The sequence below is a fragment of the Macaca fascicularis genome, chromosome 2, assembly GCF_037993035.2.
Source record: "Macaca fascicularis isolate 582-1 chromosome 2, T2T-MFA8v1.1".
Lineage (NCBI taxonomy): Eukaryota > Metazoa > Chordata > Mammalia > Primates > Cercopithecidae > Macaca > Macaca fascicularis.
This window is the reverse complement of record NC_088376.1, coordinates 188,493,670-188,517,684: the sequence shown is the minus strand read 5'-3', so window position 1 is coordinate 188,517,684 and position 24,015 is coordinate 188,493,670. Positions and strand designations below refer to the sequence as shown.

The window sequence follows — 24,015 nt, the reverse complement described above, 5'->3', positions numbered from 1 at the left end:
ACATGCAAGTATAATATTGAAAAAAGAAAGCAAAGCACAAAATAATACACTAATCAAAATGGACAAAACTAAACTATATTTTTAGGGATAATCATATCAGTGATGATAGTATGAGAAAAAGAGATATTATAATAAAAGTTATGGTGCTGGTTATTTCTTGTTGAGAGAGAAAGGTATGTTCAAGAAGAGACTCATGGACATCTACAGGGCCAGTAGTGTTCTGTGTCTTGACCTGGGTGGTAGATACATAGCCATTTGCTTTATAAATATAAAACACCGAACTCTTCATTTGTGTTTCATGTACGTTTTGTGAATGCTGTATTTCATAATGAGTGGTTAAAATTACTTCAGACAGGATTTCTAAATCTTTTTTTCTTTGGGTGTTATAACTCAATGTATCTGTTCACTGTGAAGAATGTAAACAGAGAAAAAGGGGAACTTTATGTTCCAGGTTAATGAATTCTTTAGAATCATTAACCACCAGATTTTTAGTGCTTTGTTGAATGAGATTCCTTAAAAAATGGTATGCTTATAAACAAGCCAGACTACTAAAGTGGAAAGTACAGTTGGTTTTGACACTGATTCTTATGTGTTTTCAATAATGTTTCATTTTTAAGAGTCAGTGTATTAATGCATACACAGGGAATACATCTCTTTGAAGTGCTTTATAGAAGGTGATGGGGTGATATTACCTATTCTCAAGAATACACCAACAAGATTATCCCATAACTGCCCTTTGTTTTCATACTGTTTGAGGAAAAAAGGATCCATTAATAAAGTAGGTACCGGAATTACTGATGCTATCTCCATGTGTTATGCTGTTGAAAGAACACAAAATATATGGTCATTTGATTAAATGCATGTAGTGGTCAAGAAAAAAATGGGTTTTCTATTCCCTTATGTTCATCCCTATGTATTAAATATTTATATTTTTTTGATCTGCTAATGTATGTATCTCTAATGCACTCTCTTTGCTGATCTCAGCATTCCTTTCTATTTATTAAAAGAAAATACAGGAAATGTACGCTTCTCAATCTTAAAATTTTTTAAAGGAAAAAGTTTTCCCTGATTTGTCAATAAGACTTAAAAGAGAACAATAAAAGTTATAATTATGAAGCTGATTTAGCTGCGCTGTATGCTGAATGGCTGAAACAATACAGCTTTCCTTATGTTTTTAACAATTCGAAATCCTCTCTTTTTGTAGTTTGTGAAAATTATATGACAGAGTCACAGATCAGTTATGGAAGGCTCTCTGGGGACAAGACAATGAATGGCGAGTCAAAGGAAGGGACTGACAAGGCTACAGAATTAACAGTTGGATTCAACCTGGAGAAACCAGGATTCAAATACAAGGCCAAACTTCTTTTCTCAATGCAGTCACAACTTTCCCCTTCCAAGCCAATGCCATCAATACTTGAGGATATTTTTCTAGAACACCTACTTCTTTTTTTCCTCAGGTCGCAAATCTGTCTTCTTACACTTGTCCACTAAAGTTGAATTTGCAACTCTCTAATTTCAGTCTTAATCCCTTTCTCTGGATAGGGTGTGTACAAGAAATAGAGAAGAATAAGAGTTTTGGAGGCCTGAGAAATGATTTTTCATTAGCATAAATATAAGTAACTGGGACAACAGAGGACTCAGCAGCAGATGGCTGATAAGATCCTATCTTGTTCAATATATTCAAAAACAGAATTAATTTTTAATACCACATATTAGCAATCTTCTAATACGTAGGTAATCTCTTTGCAATTCTTTCCAGTAAGCACAGATGCTGCTGATGGAATAAATGGAAATAAGTCAGCCTGATCTAATAGAAAGTGTTTTTTCACCTTTTCCTGGGATAGGCATTTTGGTCTGAATTTCACTGGCATGTACTCATAAGACACTCAATAACTGTTAGCTCTATTAGGATATGGCTGAGTGAATGGATCATGGTATAGTGGGAGAAAGTGCTGGACGGGGAGTCAGAGAAATTGAAATCTGGTTCTTGGCGTGAGTATAAATAAATCATTGACTGTCTTAGTTTCAGTTTATTCATTTGCGTAATAAATAAAGGAATCTGATGATTTCTGAGATGTTTTTGGCTAGCTCTGTGTTTCTCGGACTCTGTGAATGGTGAGTACCACTTATTATCTTCAACGCTTCAGAGTGAAAAGATAGAGTCTTGCTCTGTCGCCCAGGCTGGAGTGCAATGGCGTGATCTCGGTTCACTGCAACCACCGCCTCCCAGGTTCAAGCGATTCTCCTGCCTCAGCCTCCTGAGTAGCTGGGATTACAGGCGCCCGCTACCAGGCCCAGCTATTTTTAGTAAAGCTATTTTTAGTAAAGCCGGGGTTTCACCATGTTGGCCAGGCTGGTCTTGAACTCCTGACCTCAGATGATCCACCCACCTCGGCCTTCCAAAGTGCTGGGATTACAGGTGTGAGCCACCGCGCCCAGATGAAATAACTGTATTTTAATTTAATGATTGCAATAGAGTATATTCTTCGACATCCAAAAGCCAGTTACCTGGCATTTTTCTCCTACAAAATAATAACAGGTACAATTTATGGAACCATCAGTACGTTTCAGGTGCTATACCGAGCACTCTACAAAGATGCGCCCATTTAATCCTTAATTAATTGTTATCGCCATAATGATTTTATACATGATAGAACTTAGGCTGTAAGAGTTTGAGCCACTTGACCAAGGCCCAGAACTTGCTTGTGATTGGTAAGACATGACTTCAAGTCTTTTCTATATTACTCCAGAAGCCATGCTCTTAACTACTGAATCTGAGTGCAATCTGATATAACACAGGATTATCAGGAGAAAATCACTGGATCAAGACAGGAGGGTCTAAAGTGGCTGCAACCTTTAAAACATTGTTTTATTTCAAAGGTAATATATGTCATATTCTTTTTGTGCACAATTACAACAATACATGGTAAAACATGATATTTCTTCTTTCCCTCTGCTTCCACTCCCACTCCCCTTCCCAAAAGTAGAATCACCATCCATAGTGTATAGGTTGGTGTTGGTGTTAGTGACTGAAAGTAAACACAAGGGGCCCTCTGAGGTGACAGCGATGTTCTGATTTTTGACCTGAGTGCTGATTATCCAGATATGTTCATTTTGTGAAAATATATCAGGCTATTCAATCCTGGTTTGTACACTTTTCTGTATGTACCTATTTTTTAAAAAGCTTATCAAAGAAAATGAATACCATGACACACAAGCATATTACACTGTTAGTCATCCCAACTTTCCCAATGGAAAAAGTTATGTAAAAATTAGGTTGCAAAACCACTTTCTTTATTCTTTGAGGATTGCCAATACCACATTGTAATTTCTAGAACCCACTTGAGTTATTTATTGGAAGTCTTCTACATATTTGGCAAGCTCTATACACTGTATTTCTCCACATGAGGCTGCCCATGGTTTCAGATGTATACCTAACTCAAATTATGCTTAATGTTTAATTTCAATTGAACCAAACGTCACATTTTCACAATGGGTCTTGTCAAAGGGAAATACCTCTTCCCCATTCATCTGGCTTCTGTGAAAAAGGATTTCATCTAAAGAAGCCCTATTCTTCTCCATGAAACTCTTGGTGGCAAATGTTGGTATATGTAGTCTACCTTCTACTCACATGTCTCTTAGGCGGATGACATACCTGCCGAGAGCACCTCCTCACAGTTTCTCTTGGCCATGGAGATAGTCATTATGTTTGCTCTCCCAACATCACATTATCTGGGCACATGAAAGGCTAAATTTACTGGTGGGACAATTTTGTTCGTTCTGGCCACTGGACTGGGATTGAAAGTGATGTGGTTCGCTTCTGGAGGAGAAGCATGTGATCGCCAGAAAGACAGACCTTCCAAAACCCCGTTTATCGTTCTGCAATGGTAACACAGCCAGGTTTGAGATATGCTCCTGACTGGCTCCTAGAGAGAAGGGGATGTGGAGGAGAATCCCAGGTGACTTATGATGGACATGTTATATGAGTAAACAGTAAATCTTTGTGGTGTGAAGGCACTGAAATGTTGAGATCCTGCAGCACTGCAGCTGACTGCTGACAGAATGCAATGAGTTAAACTTAGCAGCAGAGGCTATGTCCACGGTCAGGAGGAGAGCTGTTCAGTGCTGCCTGGACCTAGGTGGATAAATCTAATTCCGGAGTTTAGCCTTCAAAAATTCCCTTTATTTAAAAGTGATATTCTCTGGTATAATCTTTACATGTGACATAGGTAAAGATTTTTATTTATTTATTATTATTATTTTAGGTCTCATTTACCTTGCTCTTTTGCCTAAACAGGCAGAACATGTGTAGGGAAGAGAAATATTATTTTCTGGACCTGCTCCCTTATAACTCCATCAGGTTACTGAAGGGGGTCAAATGGCCTTAGAAGGAACTGGAGAGGCAGATGGGGATGAGATCATGCATAACCCTATGGACAATGTTAAAGACTTCGACTTTAATATAAATCCATTAGGAAGTCATGGAGGGCTTTCAGGGAGATGTGTGATAAGATGTACATTTTTCAAGAAGCAGACTGATTAGTGTGTGGAGAATGCATTAGAGGGATATGAAAATGTATATGGGAGAACAGTTAGGTGGACATGGCAGAAAGTCCTGACAGGATGATAGCTGAATAAACAAAAAGAAATTTTGGGCTGAGTGTGGTGGCTCATGCCTGTAACCCCACTTTGGGAGGCTGAGGTGGGAGGATAAAGCCCAGGAGTTTGAGACCAGCCTGGGCAACATGGTGAAACCTCATCTCTACAAAAAATTAAAGAAAAAAATAGCCAGGCATGGTGGGGTGCACCTGTAGTCCCAGCTACATGGGAGGCTGTGGCAGGAGGATTGCTTTAGTCTAGGAAGTCGAGGCTGCAATGAGCCATGATCGTGCCACTGCATTCATGGGTGACAGAGTAAGACTCTCTCTCAAAACAAACAAACAAATAAACCAGAAAGAAAGAAATTCTGGGATGGTTAAACTGATGAAATATATGTGTCCTTCCCTCATAATCTACCTTGATCTGGGGATACATTTGAGAACATTTAGTGGAATTGATGCATGGCATAACCGTTAGGCAATGCTTCAGAAGCATTAGTCCATCTCTCTCTCATATATGCTTTTGATAAGGATTGTACAGAAGAGATTTTGGATTACACTTTTTGGTAACAGCTTTAAGTGCACAAATTCTGTATGTGCTTCAACAATTAATTGATATCTCTTCTGACATTTAAACATTAACGAATACCACATCACCCTTATTCTTCCAAGAATGTCCACAGCCCATTCTATGTCACCTGTTCAGAGCACTGCTGTTTTACAAAGTACCCTAACCACAGCCTTTCCTGTTTTAGGAGGAACTCTGCCACACACATTCTTCTGTCACAAGAAGCCTATGACCATGGAAAAAGAAAAAAGTCCCCCAAACAGTTCTTAGAACCAGAGATCCCTAATCACAGATAAAGTCAGTTTTCCTAAAGGGATTCCTGACTGCTTGCTCAGGCCGGGAACAGGTGTATAAAATGGCAATGAAAAGGTACCAAATGGCTTGGGGAGGTGATGCTGCATGGACCTCTGATCTCTATTTGCAACATACAAGTCAGCAAGAAAAGGAGAATCTTCTTTTCCACATAGCACACATCAGAGGCGAAGGTCATGTGATCTCTCGCGGATGTGTGCCTGATGAGATTCTGTGCACAAGGCCAAGGTTTTCCTAGGAAGACAATTTGATCTTAATCCAACACTTACATGGGCAATTGATGTACAAAAGTTATACATCACAGAACACAGGTGTGGTGATTTCAGCCTGGAAAGATTTCAAAGGATAGTTAATAGATCTTCCATTGGGGCAATTAAAATATTTCTCAGTGAGATATTTCTTAAACATCTACTTTTGAGCTATGTAAATTCCTGGAGACTTTTGATATTAACTAGATACAGAATGCATACCAGAGGACAAAATTTTATTTTTTATATAGGAAGGCTTAGAAATAATCCCATTAGATATTGGAGAGTCTGTATCCACAAAAGGTGAATTTTGTTTGGTGGTAGCTATTTAAAAAGCTAATAATGTTCGGGCCTGGTGGCTGACATCTGTAATCCCAGCACTTCAGGGGGTCAAGGAGGGTGTATCATGAGGTCAGGAGTTCAAGACCAGCCTGGCCAAAGTGGTGAAACCCCGTCTCTACTAAAAATACAAAAATTAGCCACGTGTGGTGGCAGGTGCCTGTAATCCCAGCTACTTGGGAGGCTGAGGCAGAGAATTGCTTGAACCTGGGGGGTGGAGGTTGCAGTGAGCCGAGACGGCACCACTGCACTCCAGCCTGGGCGACTGAGCGAGACACCATCTCAAAAAAAAAAAAAAAAAAAAAAAGCTAATAACAGAGTGGAAACCATTGTATGTTGAAGCTGCTCTTATTATAAAAATAGGGAAGATAAAAAAATAGGGTTATCTATATAATGAGTTTCTTCTTTAAGGCAAGCATATGGCTCATTCAGAACTGGTACTGAGTTGTTAAGTTTCACATTAAAAAAGGGATCATGGTCATCTCTACTTTGCCTCCTCAAATTATCTGAGTGTCCAATAGATGGCGCCCTGATCTTGATGCTGATGGAGGTTTAATGCTGCAGAGTGTAAACCTTAGATCTTTATTGAGTTAAAGGAAATTCACTCATGACTCGTTCATTTAATTATTTCACAAGGTCATTATTGAGTGCCCGCTATGTGTTAGGACTGTATTGTGTTTCTTTTCACGGGGTCAGAGATTACTGTAAGGCCAATAAAAGCTTCAATGTACTTCTTCACAAAACAGTGCTGTATCAGTTTATATTGCTATACAACAAATCTCTTCAAAGCTCAATGGCTTACAATAACAATAAGTTATTATTTCTTACCATTTGGTAGGTTGTCCACGTGGCTTCTCTTCTGATTTCATTCTCATCTGGATTCATTAACTCACGTAGCAACATTCAGCTGGAGGGTCTACTGGACTAGAAGGTCTGAGATGGCCTAACTTACACATCTGGCGGTTGCTGTTCACTGTCCTCTGGGGCGCCTAGGTTTGCCTCCACATAGGCTAGACCACTTTCTCACATGGCTGTCTCCAAGCAGCGCTCCAAGTAGGGGAAGCCAGAGTTGTATGTAAAGCCTATTGCAACCTTCTTAGTTTTGTAAGTTACATTATGTCACTTCTGTCACCGTCTATTGGTCAAAACAAGTCCGAGACTGGCCCAGATTCAACAGATAGGGAAACAGACGTCAACTCTGAATGGGAAAAGTGATCCATCACATTGCAGAAAGGCACACACACTATGATGGGAAGACCATGTGGTCATATCTTTCAACTGATAAAAAACAAGTAGAGAAGTGAACAATAGTGGAATAGCCCTGCCTAGATTCTTTTTTTTTTTTTTTTTATACTTCAAGTTCTAGGGTACATGTATACAACATGCAGGTTTGTTACATATGTATATCTGTGCCATGTTGATTTGCTGCACCCATCAACTCATCATTTACATTAGGTATTTCTCCTAATACTGTCCCTTCCCCAGCCCCCCCCCAACACCGGTCCCCAGTGTGTGATGTTCCCAGCCCTGTGTCCAAGTGTTCTCATTGTTCAATTCCTTTCGATGAGTGAGAATACGTGGTGTTTAGTTTTCCGTCCTTGTGATAGTTTGCTGAGAAAGATGGTTTCCAGCTTCATCCATGTCCCTGCGAAGGACATGAACTCATCCTTTTTTATGGCTGCATAGTATTCCATGTGCATATGTGCCACATTTTCTTAATCCAGTCTATCATTGATGGACATTTGGGTTGGTTTCAAGTCTTTGCTATTGTGAATAGTGCCACAATAGCATATGTCTTTATAGTAGCATGATTTATAATCCTTTGGGTATATACAGAGTAAAGAGGTAGCTGGGTCAAATGGTATTTCTAGATCTAGATCCTTGACGAATCGCCACACTGTCTTCCACAATGGTTGAACTAATTTACACTCCCACCAACAGTGTAAACGCGTTCCTATTTCTCCACATCCTCTCCAGCATCTGTTGTTTCCTGACTTTTTAATGATCACCATTCTAACTGGCATGAGATGGTATCTCATTGTGGTTTTGATTTACATTTCTCTGATGACCAGTGATGATGAGCATTTTTTCATGTGTCTGTTGGATGGATAAATGTCTTCTTTTGAGAAGTGTCTTTTCATATCCTTTGCCCACTTTTTGATGGTTTTTTTTTTTTTCTTGTAAATTTGTTTAAGTTCTTTGTAAGTTCTGGATATTAGTCCTTTGTCAGATGAGTAGATTGCAAAAATTTTCTCCCATTCTGTAGGTTGCCTGTTCACTCTGATGGTGGTTTCTTTACCGTGAAGAAGCTCTTTAGTTTAGTTAGATCCCATTTGTCTATTTTGGCTTTTGTTGCCATTACTTTTGGTGTTTTAGTCATGAAGTCCTTGCCCACGCTTATGTCCTGAATGGTATCACCTAGGTTTTCTTCTAGGGTTTTTGTGGTTTTAGGTCTAACATTTAAGTCTTTAATCCATCTTGAATTAATTTTTGTATAAGGTGTAAGGAAGGGATCCAGTTTCAGCTTTCTGCATGTGGCTAGCCAGTTCTCCCAATACCATTTATTAAATAGAGAATCCTTTCCCCAGTTCATTTTTTTCAGGTTTGTCGAAGATCAGATGGTTGTAGATGTGTGGTATTATTTTTTAGGCTTCTGTTCTGTTCCATTAGTTTATATATCTATTTTGATACCAATATCATGCTGTTGTGGTTACTGTAGCCTTGTAGTATAGTTTGAAGTCAGATGGCGTGATGCTTCCAGCTTTGTTCTTTTTGCTTAGGATTGTCTGGCTATGGGCTCTTTTTTGTTTCCATATGAACTTTAAAGTAGTTTTTTCCAATTCTGTGAACAAAGTCATTGGTAGCTTGAGGGGGATGGCATTGAATCTATAAATTACCTTGAGCAGTATGACCATTTTCATGGTATTGATTCTTCCTATCCATGAGCATGGAATGTTCTTCCATTTGTTTGTGTCCTCTTTTATTTTGTTGAGCAGTGGTTTGTAGTTCTCCTTGAAGAGGTTCTTCACATCCCTTGTAAATCTTATTCCTAGATATTTTATTCTTGTGTTAGCAGTTGTGAATGGGAGTTCACTCATGATTTGGCTCACTGTTTGTCTGTTATTGGTGTATAGGAATGCTTGTGATTTTTGCACATTGATTTTGCATCCTGAGACTTTGCTGAAGTTGCTTATCAGCTTAAGGAGATTTTGGGCTGAGACGATGGGGTTTTCTAAATATACAATCATGTCATCTACAAACAGGGACAATTTGACTACCTCTTTTCCCAACTGAATACCTTTACTTCTTTCTCTTGCCTGATTGTCCTGGCCAGATCTTCCAACGCTATGTTGAATAGGAGTAGTGTGAGCACATCCTTGTCTTGTGCTGGCTCAAAGGGAATGCTTGCAGTTTTTGCCCATTCAGTATGTTATTGACTGTGGGCTTGTCATAAATAGCTCTTATTGTTTTGAGAAACATTCCATCAATACCTAGTTTATTGAGAGTTTTTAGCATGAAGGGCTGTTGAATTTTGTCGAAGGCCTTTTCTGCATCTATTGAGATAATCATGTGATTTTTGTCCTTGGTTCTGTTAATGTGATGGATTACTTTTATTGATTTACGAACATTGAACCAGCCTTGCATCCCAGGGATGAAGCCGACTTGATTATGGCGGATAAGCTTTTTGATGTGCTGCTGCATGTGGTTTGCCCATACTTCACTGAGGATTTTCACATCAATGTTCATCATGAATGTTGGTCTTAAATTCTCTTTTTTTGTTGTGTCTCTGCCAGGCTTTGGTATCAGGATGATGCTGGCCTCATAAAATGAGTTAGGGAGGATTCCCTCTTTTTCTATTGATTGAAATAGTTTTAGAAGGAATGGTACCAGCTTCTCTTTGTACCTCTGTTAGAATTCGGCTGTGAATCCGTCTGGTCCTGAGCTTTTTTTTGGTTGGTAAGCTATTAATTATTGCCTCAATTTCAGAGCTTGTTGTTGGTCTACTCAGAGATTCAACTTCTTCCTTTTTTAGTCTTGGGAGGGTGTATGTGTCCTGGAATTTATTCATTTCTTCTAAATTTTCTAGTTTATTTGCGTAGAGGTGTTTATAGTATTCTCTGATGGCAGTTTGTATTTCTGTGGGATTGGTGGTGATATCCCCTTTATCATTTTTTATTGCATCTATTTGATTCTTCTGTCTTCTTTATTAGTCTTGCTAGTGGTCTATCAATTTTGTTGATTTTTTCCAAAAAACCAGCTCCTGGATTCATTGATTTTTTGAAGGGTTTTTTGTGTCTCTAGCTCCTTCAGTTCTGCTCTGATCTTAGTAATTTCTTTCCTTCTGCTAGCTTTTGAATGTGTTTGCTCTTGCTTCTCTAGTTCTTGTAATTGTGATGTTAGGGTGTTGATTTTAGATCTTTCCTGCTTTCTCTTGTGGGCATTTAGTGCTATAAATTTCCCTCTACACACTGCTTTAAATGTGCCCCAGAGATTCTGGTGCGTCGTGTCTTTGTTCTCATTGGTTTCAAAGAACATCTTTATTTCTGCCTTCATTTCATTATTTACCCAGTAGTCATTCAGGAGCAGGTTATTCAGTTTCCATGTAGTTGTGTGGTTTTGAGTGAGTTTCTTAATCCTGAGTTCTAATTTGATTGCACTGTGATCTGAGAAACAGTTTGTTGTGATTTCTGTTCTTTTACATTTGCTGAGGAGTGCTTCCAATTATGTGGTCTATTTTAGAATAAAGGATGTGGTGCTGAGATGAATGTATATTGTGTTGATTTAGGGTGGAGAGTTTTGTAGATATCTATTAGGTCCACTTGGTGTAGAGCTGAGTTCAAGTCCTGGATATCCTTGTTAATCTTCTGTCTCGTTGATCTGTCTAATATTGACAGTGGGGTGTTAAAGTCTTCCATTATTATTGTGTGGGAGTCTAAGTCTCTTTGTAGGTCTGTGAGGACTTGCCTTATGAATCTGGGTTCTCCTGTATTGGGTGCATATATATTTAGGATAATTAGTTCTTCTCATTGAATTGATCCCTTTACCATTATGTAATGGCCTTCTTTGTCTCTTTTGATCTTTGTTGGTTTAAAGTCTATTTTATCAGAGACTAGGATTGCAACCCCTGGATTTTTTTTTTTTTTTTTTTTTTTTTTTTTTTTTTTTTTGCTTTCCATTTGCTTGGTAGATCTTCCTCCATCCCTTTATTTTGAGCCTATGTGTGTCTCTGCATGTGAGATGGGTCTCCTGAATACAGCAAACTGATGGGTCTTGACTCTTTATCCAATTTGCCTGTCTGTGCCTTTTAATTGGGGCAGTTAGCCCATTTACATTTAAGGTTAACATTGTTATGTGTGAATTTGATCGTGTCATTATGATGTTAGCTGGTTATTTTGCCCATTAATTGATGCAGCTTCTTCTTAGCATCTATGGTCTTTACAATTTGGCATGTTTTTGCAGTGGCTGGTACTGGTTATTCCTTTCCATGTTTAGGGCTTCCTTCAGGAGCTCTTATAAGGAGGCCTGCCTCGATTCTGCAGTCTCCCTCCCTCCCTGCCAAGATCCTTGCAAGCTTTAAAGAAGCAAAGTAGTATGTGCTTAAGACAAAATGTCTATTAGGCTAATGAGGACATTGTTTGGGTGGAGAGTAAAGAGCTATATAGATTTGCATTATCTGTTACATATACTGAGTAGATCCCTTCATTATTTGCCTTTTCCAGTATTCTTAGATATTTAGTTTTCTTTAGCAGTTGATGAACTTTGTAAGAGTCTGTTAATTCCTAATCAGTACTTCCCCAGAGGTAAGATAGAAGTAATGGAATGAGATGGAATGAAGTAATTAGCTATACTGGCAAGGCAGTGTGATGTAGTTCCAGTATTTAATGGTATTATATGTGACTAGATAATTAACCTTTCCTATAACAGCATTCAATAAGTGCAAAAACATATTTTAGAAGTTCCAGGTATTTTTGGTAAATTGCTTCATTTACTAAGTCTCTACTGTGTATCAAGTCTTTTTCATATGCTATCTCTTAAACATTATAATAATCATGAAAATTTTCAGTTCCTATTTTACATATGAGAAAATGGAGGTCTGTGGAAGATGAATAAATTTTCCACAGCCAAATATTAAGTATATGACAGAATCTGAACTTCTAAGTCATATTTAATATCTACTCTCTGGTCAATGGAGCCCCGACTTTGTTGGAGACTGCCATGCATTCAGCCAAGACTACATTTCATAGAGTTCTTTGCATGGGTAGTAGAAACTATCTGGCTGCTGAAATGTAGCTGAAGATTGTCACATAGGGATCCTGGGAAGGGGCCTTCAAAAGGGGACTGACTTGGCTGATAGGTATTGGATCTGTTTCCTGAAACAAAGTGTGATGACTGGAGCTCCAGCAACCCTGATGTAAGCACAAGTTCATAGCGGGACTATCAAGATGGTACAGCAGAGACCTGGAAGAGGCATAGGTCCTGGAAGAAGAATAACTGCTTTATCAGCTCTTATGTGAGAGGAAACTAACACTCTCATCTTGCTTAAGCCAGAGTTACTTCTCTTGCATAGGCAGTCCTATAAGAACTGTTAAAGACGGGCGCAGTAGCTCACGCCTGTAATCCCAGCACTTTGGGAGGCGGAGGCGGGTGGATCATGAAGTCAGGAGATCGAGGCCATCCTGGCCAACATGGTGAAACGCTGTCTCTACTAAAAATACAACAAATTAGCCGGGCGTGGTGGTGGCGCCTGTAATCCCCGCTACTCGGGAGGCTGAGGCAGGAGAATGGCGGGAACCCGGGGGGCAGAGCTTGCAGTGAGCTGAGATCGCGCCACTGCACTCCAGTCTGGGTGACAGAGCGAGACTCCATCTCAAAAAAAAAAAAAAATTATAAAGACAACAAAACACACCCTCTCATATTGCTATATTGCAGTGTGCTTTATGTTAAATGAAAATTTATAAAATTAGTCATAAAACAAATAAAATACCATTACAGGTCCAAGAATGTCTCTGTATAGCCTCTACCTCAGCAGAAAATGGGAATAACCTTGTTTGTCTGGAAATGTCTGACCTCCTTGATGATCAGCCCCAGCAAACTTGTACCTTCAAGGTTTACATCCTTCCCATTCTCTGCCTCTGAGAACAAGAGTCGCTTGCCTTGCTTGAACTTGTGGCACTAAGACGCCTGTAATGCACTGATCTTCAAATCCCACACCCTAAGTCAGTGAGTCTTCAAATTTCAGCTGCATAAGAACCATATGGGATGCTTGTGAATTTTTTAAAAATCATATTTTTAGGCCTATCATGGGGCTTCTGAATCAGTAGTTCTGTGGAAGGGCCCAGGAATTGCATTTTTAACAAATATTCTGGGCAATTCGTAGGCACATGATTCACAGGTTGGCCTTTGAGAAACCCTGTGAAATCTTTCTCCTTAACCAGTGCCTTTTGCTGCTTTATCTGACCCAGACCTGCAATGTGCAGGAAGGAGAGGAAAGTGTATTTTGGTGTCTTTTAACAGAAACTGAATGAAGTGTATACAAGATAGGAAAAACAAAACAAAATACAAAAACAAAAACAAAAAAAAAAACTGCCCCTGGCTTAAACAAGATAGGGATTACAGTTTCCTCTCTCCTAAACCCTGCATGGTACAAATACCAAAGATGATTCCTGAAATTTAGCAAGCTAGGTTAGGATAATATAGCTTCTTTTTCTACTTATTATAGAAATTTTCTTGTAAGTGTTAAATTTGTACTAATTGGTATAACTGGCACAAATTATACCAGATGGATAGGTAAGTCTCCTACTTTTGCAGAGTTCCAAGTTGCCTTTCCTATTCTTAATTATTAAAGATTAATTTTACTTTGCAGAAAACTCACATAGGATTGCCAATACCTTTCCTCGGAGGACATAATTTAAAACTTTAAAAGATCAAAATTTTAATAAAAGTTTGAAAACATTGCCAATATTTTTACAGAAGCCACTTAATGATTTTAATTCAATGCCGCCTATGAAAGGTAGCAATTAAGAGGAAGTAAAACAGGCCACACGTGGAAAGAAAATATGAGTCCATCTGCAAAGTAGCAACATAGGCTGTCTTCTACTTTCAGTTTTTTTTTTTCTTTTCTTTTTTTTTTTTTGAGATGGAGTCTTGCACTGTCGCCAGGGCTGGAGTGCAATGGCTAAACGATCTTGGCTCACTGCAACCTCCGCCTCCTGGGTTCACGCGATTCTCCTGCCTCAGGCTCCTGACTAGCTGGGATTACAGGTGAACACCATCACACCTGGCTAATTTCTTGTATTTTTAGTAGAGATGGGGTTTCACCATGTTGGCCAGGCTGGTCTCAAACTCCTGACCTCGTGATCCTCCCGCCTCGGCCTCTCAAAGTGGTGGGATTACAGGCGTGAGCCACTGCACCTGGCTCTCTTCTGCTTTCCTAAGAGGCTGTGTTCCTTAAATGTGTGACAGAATGCAATGTGAAAATTTAGAACAATCCATTCATTCATTTATAGAGAGAACTAGATATTTTACAAAATCTGAAATTTTACCTGACTACTCAATTATCTATTACTAATATTTCATACATGTTCTTATGTTCTCTAATTCCTTCATAGTCTTTTTTTTTCAGCCAGGTTTATGTTAACTCAATATCTTCTATAATGCCACCCTCTGTGCTGCTGCTGCTACTCTTACTACTACTATTTTATCTCCAACTTTCCCCCCAGCTATTTGAATAGCTTCTCAACATAGTGTCAATTTTGCGGTGTGCTATCAATTTCACATTTTGAAAGAAACATCTCCGTGCTTTCATGTAGCTAGGTCAATCTCTAGGCCTGATTCACAATCCCTGTCTTGAGATCTCTGTTCTCCATTATCCTGAGGATTCTGTTTGTTTCTCTCTCAGGCTGGATCCTGTTTTCTCCTTTAGCTTCCTTTTTTTCAGTTTATTCCTCATTTTGGTGGCACACAATTTATAGTAGCATCCTGAAAAGGTTGCAGGGAGGTAAACTTTTCAAGGCTTTGCATGTTTGAAACTCTTAATTATACCATCATTTTTAATTGTTAGTTTGGCTGTGTCTAGAATTTGAATCTGGTAACAATGCCTCTTTGTAATTCTGATCACAATGCTCCCCTGTCTTCTGACTTCCATTTTAGTGTTGAGAAATCCAAAGTCATTCTAATTCTTGATCATTGTATGAAATAAGAAATATGATCTTTTGCCCTTAAAGCTTTTAAAGTTTTCTTGTGTCCAGTGATCTTAAACATCATGTCATGTATCTTAGTATAAGTCTATTTTATCTACTATGTCAGACCTTGGGTGAAATCTTTTAATCTGGCAACTCATATTTTTCAGTTCTCTGAATTTGCTCTGAATTATTTATTTGATTTTTTTTCTCTCTCTTTTTTCCTCTTGTATTTTTCTTTCTGGAACTGTGATTATCTGGATGTTGAAATCTATGGAGTCACTTATAATTTTATTATATTTCTGTCCTATTTTCTATCCCTTTGTCTTTTAGCTATACTTTCTGCCAGGTTTTATCAATTTTTATCTTCCAGCTCTTACATTGATGATTTAATAACTGCTATTATATTTTTAAATTTTCCAAGAGCTGTTTTTTCCTCTGGACGGTCTTTTTCTTCTTTCTTTTTTTAAAAATGCGGCACATGCTTTTTCACAACAGTGTGGCACATATATAGGTTTTTTTGGTTGTTGTTGTTAAAATAGAGTTGTTGATGAAAAGTGGCTACTCAGTTTGGGGGCACATTTTCAAGCTCCTTTTGCCTTGCAAGTGGAAACTGAACAGGAATAGCATATGCATATTTTTCTAGACTGAAGCATTAGGATCTAGGTACCCCTCCTTTCCCATTCCTTTCATTGTTTGTTAGATGAAAAGATAGAACTATAAGGACCAAAGAGATGGAGAAGTCATACAATGGAGGAAACCTGCAACCCTGAACAGAGAGGAACAGAGCACCCACCCCATTTCAGTCCTAACTGAACTTTACACAGGTGGGAAATAAATACCTCTGTTGTTAAGCCACTGAAGTGCCTAGTTGTTTCTAACAATTAGTATCACCTTAATTAATGCAAATATCCCTACTTGATTCATTGATGCAATATCCTTTTTCTCTGAGAATATTAATTCTATCTTTAAATTTTCTTTTCTTCTTCCAATGTAGACTTATTTTCCTTCAGGTTTCTGTTACAGATATTTACTCTGGCAACTGTCTGTCATTTAGAGGTTGGCCTGAAGTATCTCTGCTAGCCATTCATATGTGAGAACAGGACAACAAAAAAATTACCTTTGGAAGCTTTGTGCATGTGTGGGATGTATGTGAACAGTGAGCTTCAGAGTAATTTGACGGGTGTGTTTCCTTGGAAAAATCCTTTAAGAGAGCATTGTAAAAACTTTTCTCTTGGATTTGCGGACTTGCCCAGGAGAGGTGTTTTTGTGTCTTGGTTGGAGGGGGTAGACCTCAGAGCTGGTATTCTAGGCGTCAGGTCGGGGAAGAACCCTGGGGGCTCTCAACTTTTGTATGAATTACTTCTCCTGGTTGTGTTATGGCACCTCTGCCTGCCACTGTGCCTGGCGCTCCTCTGGTGGATAAAAACCTGTTTTACTCTCTTTAAGTAAGCAGTTAGTCTCCTGCCAGAGCGAGACAACAGTAGTTGTCCAGCTTCACAAAGTTGATGAGAAGCCAGAAGGTCTAATTTTTTCTTTTAAAATGACTTCCAAAGAATCCTGCTGTTTTAGTCATCATTTCTCCACCCCAGTTCTTGTAGAGGTACCCGGTCTACTAAATCATGAGTCTCTGGGGGCTTCTGTCACATGTATCAGGGAACCGCTCAGCTTTTCCTACTGCTGGCTGCAAATCCAGCTTTCTCACATTTGCCAAGTAATTTACCACTCATCCAGCTGCTTTCTAGCTTCCAAAGCTGTGTCGCTTTTGTCTCTTTTCCAACACTCTTTGTCTATGTGAGTTTATGCCTTTATTTAAAAAAATACAGTCTATTGGGCTTTCAGAAGACAGCAACGACCCTTTACATACTTTCAATTTACCATTTTTTATCTGGAAACTTAACAATTTAAAAACTGAAATCAACTCAATTTTATACTTTCAAAAATAGCAGGATATCCAGTATCTTCTAAAATTTTTCTGTCTTCTAATGATTCAACGGCTCCAGGGGATAACACAGTATAAGATGCAAATCTTGCTTACGATGACCTCACTGGGAGAGAAAAAGAGGATCGACTGATTCACTAGTGGGATTTCTTTTTCCACTGCCATGGTTTCTGTAGCTGCTGCCCAGCATCGTTTTTGTACATCCGTTTGACAGAGTTCACTGTGGCATTTATGACTTTGCTGGTCCAGATCTTTGTACAGGTTCCTTTGTACAGGTGGAGGTCATTCTCACTCCTTCAGCAAAGGATGGTCCAGGTTTTCCCTTAGAATTGCATCTTTTTCGTTCATGCTCACATGCTCAGCTGTTCTTTCCAGAGTGTGACCCAGTTGGCTGGAAGGAGCTTCCAACTTCAGCTACACTTTTTGTGAGAACCAAGCCTCACCATATAACCTCTTAGGTAGTTGTAGTCAAGCCTGGGTCACCAATTCAGATTCCCTGGTCCTTAACCATAAGTGCTTCTTAGAGGATCCTAGAATCTTTTTCTGCCACAAGTCTTTGGTGATTGGAAGCCTTGATGCTGCTTGGAAACTTCTAGTCTCTGACACAGAGGGGAAGACGAAATTTGTTTCACATAGAAGATATGAGATTTAGAAGGTGAAAGAGACGCAGATATCCATTATTGCTCCTCTTGGCAGTGGTGGTCAGAAATGTGGGCTTCAACTCCTGTCAGATTTTTCAGGGGCTTCCAGGTATGGCCCTGGGAATCATCCACCTCAGTGCTAGAGGCAGCTCTGATTGCTGTCAGTGTTTTCCTGTGGTTACTGCAAACTTCTGAATCTCTGAGAGGTAATGGCCATCACTGATGACAGGAGTCTGTATTTCCTGACCTCTATTCCTCCAGCATGTCTGATAGTTTGATAAGCAAGAATTAATACTCTTTGTATTAATTCTCCTTCTGCTTAAACTACTAGAGTGATCAAATACTAATTGCTAATGCACCTATCTTCTACTAAGAAGTAAGCTGACCTGCTAGAGGGGTATTTGAGGGACATCGTTACCAAGTCATAAAAATGTATTGGTATACATTCCTCTCAAAACTTCCAGTATCTGTTTGCTTACACTGAGACCATGGTAACTTTCAAATGGAAGCTCCTTTTCGGGGTATGGTTGTGGGCTGGAAGTTGAGCTCCAGTGTGTCAAGCATCCTCCTCCACATGGAAGTGTGGGGGAAATCCAAAAGTCAAATGTAAGTTATTTCAGGACTATTTTTATTCTCTAAAACCATGAAATTTGGTTAAAAAATCAAATTCTATAAATCAATTAAAAAATGAAAACATTTGATATTTTATCTGGAAATCAGAGTTGTAGTGTTAGGGACGGTTTAAATACTGTAACAACCAGAACTGACATTCAGTGGATCCCAGCCTATGTAATCTAAAATTACTATTGTCCACACTTTCATCCTATGAAAACACTAGGAAACATTTTTTGGTCTCTTTTCCTCCAAGGAAGCTTGATGATTAAATTTCTCTACTTGTTATGAAAAAATAAGTCTCTTTTACATTAAGTATGCTAACAAATTTCTTAGTGACTCAGCCATTATTTTCAATTCTGCTTATTTCTATCTCACTGGAAGTTTAGACTAAAAGTCTACGAAAGAAGAAAATGCATAATTCTAAGAACATAACCTTGTCACATCAAGTCTCTTTGGCATATGCATGAATTTGTAAATTCACTCTACATCGAAAGAGATCCATCAAGGCCAGATAATTTAACCTTCAGAGTATTCTTTTCAAAGCAGTTTAAAGTATTATTTATTTCTCATTATTTTAATGGAACTTGTCTGTAGATTGTGAAACAATCCCTGATTGGCCCACATAGATTCTGCCCTCAAATCATTAAAAGGTTATTTTCTAAAGGCTCATGCAAAGGCCAGTTGTTTGGAACTTGTAACATATTTTTCCATAGAAGTATAATTTATTTTATGTAGTATTTATCTTCCACCTACTCTAGAAAAAGATTGGAAGAAGCTGATGTAATTAAGCATAAAGTGAAGTAAGAAAACTTTAAAATTGGAAAGGGCAGAGGCATAGATGTCTCTGAAGACCCAGGGTTGTTTTTGTGTTTGTTTTTTGTTTGTTTGTTTATAAAAGGGAGCTAGGTCACTATAAGTAAAAGAGAAATTAGTATCACACAGATCTATGTTCTAATCTTTCTGCTAGAAAAAAGCTACTCGTGTGAATTTGACCAAGCTTCTGAATCTCAGTTTTCACATCTATTAAATGGTTATAAACTGTAACTTGTTTGGCCAGTGAATATGTTTCATGACAAGTCCTTGACAGAAGATTTCTCCCTGAGCGCTCCTTTTCTATTTCCTCTGAGATCTGTGACTGGATAGAAACGAGGGTGATTCCGGAATGTTCTGCCTGCAGAGCAGCAATCTCTCTACTCTTATCTTTGTTGGACTAGCAGGACCAGTTGCTGAGCCTCTGCCTGTGCTGGTGCTGAGCTCTTCTGTTGTGCTGACCTCCAGGACACCCGTAGACCTCTGCTATGCTGCTGTCAACCTCCCTTATCTCACTGACTCTTACTAATCTTCTCTTCAACTAGCCACTGGCCAGGAAATCTTCACTTGACATTTTAATTGTAAAGCTGTTACATCCCTAGTGATACTGACTACCTCTTAATATTGCACCCTTCTCTTTTCCAGAGGACAGAACTTTCAGGAGGCTAAAGTTAAGGAATGATCAACCCTAGCAGGATCTTCACCTGGAACTGCTAGTTCCTCCGCAATCGCCACTCTGCTGCTCCATCTGTACCACTCTTCACTTACAGTAAGTTTTTCTCTGGATTCCAGGAGTTCTTTCTATTCTAATACAACTTTGGGGAGGTTTCAGGCCTCAGACAAGATAGTACTTCAATTGCAACACAAGTTCAGATTCACTCCCATCAATCCGTGGATCCCAACGAAGAGCAAGAATGCCGCTGAGTAACAATTCCAAAGTCCGCCAATAAGACTTTGCACAGAGCAGACCACGAGGGGGCAGTGTTGCCTTACCTCACATTCCAGCATAACCCTCATGGTGAATGCAGCCCCAAACCTTTCGTTGCGTTCAAGTTTAGATAAGCTGTGAAGCCTAAATGAGATAATATAATAGCTGCAACTGTTGTTTCTTAGATGCCTTCTAGGTGACAAGTATTTTGTGTATTATTTCATTTAATTTGAATGTGTCTCAGATAACGTTTGTGGGTTTTTCTAATCATTGAGACTTAGATGACATTGCTTCCGTGACTCTTCCCTACAAGTGTTGTTCGTTTCTCTGAGTTAAATGTTCATGGTTTCTTCTGCCCTTGGGTCCTGAAATTTTGCATCATGCCTCTGTTTGCACAAATCAATTAGTTTTTTGAAAATAAATTTCCATGGAAAACCCATTGCATTCATACTAAGTCCTTCAGGAAACTCACAAGAAGGGATCAAGTTATCTTTTTATGTCCCTCTGAGTTCTTTATTCTCCTTTAAACCTATTCCACAGAACCAAAATCCTCCGTTTCTAACTCATAACAAGGCAATGAATCTGTTAGTTGTTTTAGCTTCTTCCTCACCCAAGTTACTTATTCTCAAACAATGGGAAAGAGAGAAATTTGAAAGTGCAGTCTTGGTGAGTTCTTTGTCAATGAAATGTTTATGATTTAGGAACTTTGAGCATATGCAAAAAGGCTTTTATACTAATCAGAATTTCATAGGGTTGTTCTCCAGCAGTTACATGTGGAGTGGGTTAATTATGAACTACTGCCTAAAAAAGTTTAGCACACCAAGAAGATATCAGAAATATCTCAAATGAATATTAATGTTTTGAAATGTCTATGTAATTGAAATCAATTTAAATGTAGAAATAATTTGAAGAATGCTAATGCAATGGCAGAGTCCCACAGATAAATATGTCAAAACACATTAGGATTTCTCTAAGGCTATGGGAGAAACCTGCATTGCGATCAGACTGCGAGATACACAGATTTGATTCCATTTTTTTTTCTGCTTTAAGTCTACTTTTTTGAGTTTTCTTATTTGCATCATTAGTCACAAGATTTTTTGTATAAGGACAAAGATAAGTTTACTTCTCCCCTCTGAAGGTTTGAGTCTGTTGAAAAGAACTGACAATAGACAAATTAATAGGAGAAAAGGCATACACATTTATTAACACTCATAAACATGGGAGTCATACAAAATAGGAGACACAAAGAAGGACCAGATGGTTGAGGCTTAGATGCCCTCTTCGTAGGGGAGAGGGAAATGGGGGATGCAGGGAATTGTGAGAAATAGTAAATGATTTTCAGGGGAAATGAATAGGCTCAAATAGCAGACAGTAATTTGTAAATGATTCTTTTAGGAAGCTGAATAGGACTAGCCAATTACAGGAAGGTGAGGGGCTGAACTGTGTCATCAACAAAGGTTATCTTATACAAATAAAGTCTTTTAGGTAATATCTCAAGGCTGCCCTCAAAAGAAGTAGAGATTTTTAATCTCTTATTTTCTGATTAATTCTTCCTGGTTATTTAGTGACATTTCTATGGAGGGGATTAAGATAATTGCATTTCTTTTGTAAAGAAGTTTCCTTATTCAGATCAATAAATTCCAGAGAATACCCGTTCCTGTGCTTGAAGGGGAGAAAGAACAGAAGGTTAGCAAGTCCTTGGTTCTGAGGCAGCTTCTGAGGTCTTCCCATTTCTTTTAATTCATTTAATTCAAAGTACTCAACGGAGCAAAGCACGATACTTTGGGGTATTGTTTTCTGAGACCCAACATTTGGCCTTGTTGATTTTTCTGGGATGTGATACTTTTTTTTGTTGTTGTTGTTTTTGTTTTTGTTTTTGTTTGAGATGGAGTCTCGCTCTGTCACCCAGGCTGGAGTGCAGTGGCGCGATCTCAGCTCACTGCAAGCTCCGCCTCCCGGGTTTACGCCATTCTCCTGCCTCAGCCTCCCGAGTAGCTGGGACTACAGGCGCCGCCACCACGCTCGGCTAATTTTTTGTATTTTTAGTAGAGACGGGGTTTCACCGTGTTAGCCAGGATGGTCTCCATCTCCTGACCTGGTGATCCACCCACCTCAGCCTCCCAAAGTGCTGGGATTACAGGCGTGAGCCACCGCACCCGGCCGGGATGCGATACTTTTATTTTTATTTTAGCTTTGTTAAAGTTGAGTGACATACCTAAATACCTATGTTTTGGTTTGGGAGTCATAAGTAAATTTCAATTTTAAAGAGATTAATAATTAAAAAATAAGTTGACCTAAGAAATACTTCATGATTTCACTTATATAAGGTCTCTAAACTAATCAAGTTCATAGAAGCAGAGAGCAGACTGGTGGTTGAAAAGGGCTGGGGAGAAGAGAAAAGGGAAGTTGTGGTTGAATGAGTGTAAGTTTCATTTATGCAAGATAAATAAGTTCTACAGATAAATGAACTGTATTGTGCACTTAAAAAACTTGTTAAGAGGGTAGATATCACGTTAAATGTTCTTGCCACAAGATAAAAACAGAAGCAAAGGAGCATGAGGAAACTTTTGGAAGTGATACATATGCTTATACCTTCATTGTGGTGACAGTTTCATGGGTCTATATTCATAGCATTGTATACATTAAAGATATGCCATTTTTAACATATCAGTTATACCCTCAATAAGGCTGTTAAAAATATGTATGGCTAAAAAAATAAGTTGCTACATTTTCTTACAGAACTGCTACAAAAGTCATCTGGAAAGGGCAGAGAAAGCATGACTATTCCCATCTTAGAGTTGAAGAACCAAGGCCCAGAGGCATTACGTACATTGACCCAGGCCTCCGTATACACCTTTTCAGTGGTATTGTGTTTAGCTATTTTCAGAACGATTTAGTTAGAGTAGGCAGATAGCTAGACATAAACAGAAAGGGGGAGCCCCTTAGAAAAGGGAGGTCTGGAAAAACTGTAATGCCAAAGACCACCCAAACTTACATACTAGATGTGAGCAGAGAGAAGGGGAAATATCTAAGCAGAAAGGAATACCCATTAAGATAAGATGCCCAGAAGTCATGCACTCTGCATTTAACCTGTTAGAATGTAGCTAGCTGCGTGCTGATAAGGAGAAGAGGGTAAAGGGAAAATTCCTAAGAGATGCCAGGGGTAATTCCTAACCAACACTGGGTCCACACATGCGCACCAACTAATAGTAAGGGAGGGTCCCACATGCCTCGGGAGGGAACCGGGAAGGGGAAAAGGATGGGACTTAAGGCAAGAGTGGGAAAGCTAGACAAAGGAATGAAGTGGAAACTTAAGACAGAGGCTGGAACTTCAAGAAAAATCCGACATCATAAAAACCCAACTCAGAATTCTCAGGCTGCTGCAGGCTCACTCCCTTTCAGCCTGCTCTTCCTCATCTTTCAGAGTGTACTCTTTCTCTCTATAAACACTCTACTATCTATTTTCTTTCAATAAATTCTCTTTTTTTAATGTGGCTTAATCAGTCACTTGGCAGGATTCTCCAAGTAAGACTAAGAACTGAAGATTCTCACACTTCTTGGTAACAATTTTAGATACATTATCTCATTTGAGACAAACTTCTACATTCTTTCTATGCAGTGAATTATCAAGTTTTATCTCTTTTTCCTCGTGTGCTTTTCTACCTGTCAAAGTTTTTTCATTCCTCAAGACTCAGAGTATATCCTCCTTTTTCTGACTTCCCACCAGAGAGGATCCACCCCACACTGAGCCTCCAGTAGCCCTTAATTGTATCAGTCAGATGACCCTTGCTACATGTTTCCTTCTCTGCACTATGTTCTGTATCTGATACTTCTT

General features: G+C 38.9%; 1 protein-coding gene across 9 annotated transcripts in view; it reads left to right on the top strand.

Annotated features, from left to right (window-relative positions):
- NSUN3 (NOP2/Sun RNA methyltransferase 3) overlaps positions 1-24,015 on the top strand; it is a 221,289-nt gene that overhangs the window by 167,071 nt on the left and 30,203 nt on the right. For all 9 annotated transcript variants that reach the window (XR_012431763.1, XR_012431765.1, XR_012431764.1 and 6 more), the window contains one exon: positions 19,898-20,021. The gene's annotated coding sequence lies outside the window, so the exon portion shown is untranslated. The remainder of the gene's footprint in view (positions 1-19,897; positions 20,022-24,015) is intronic.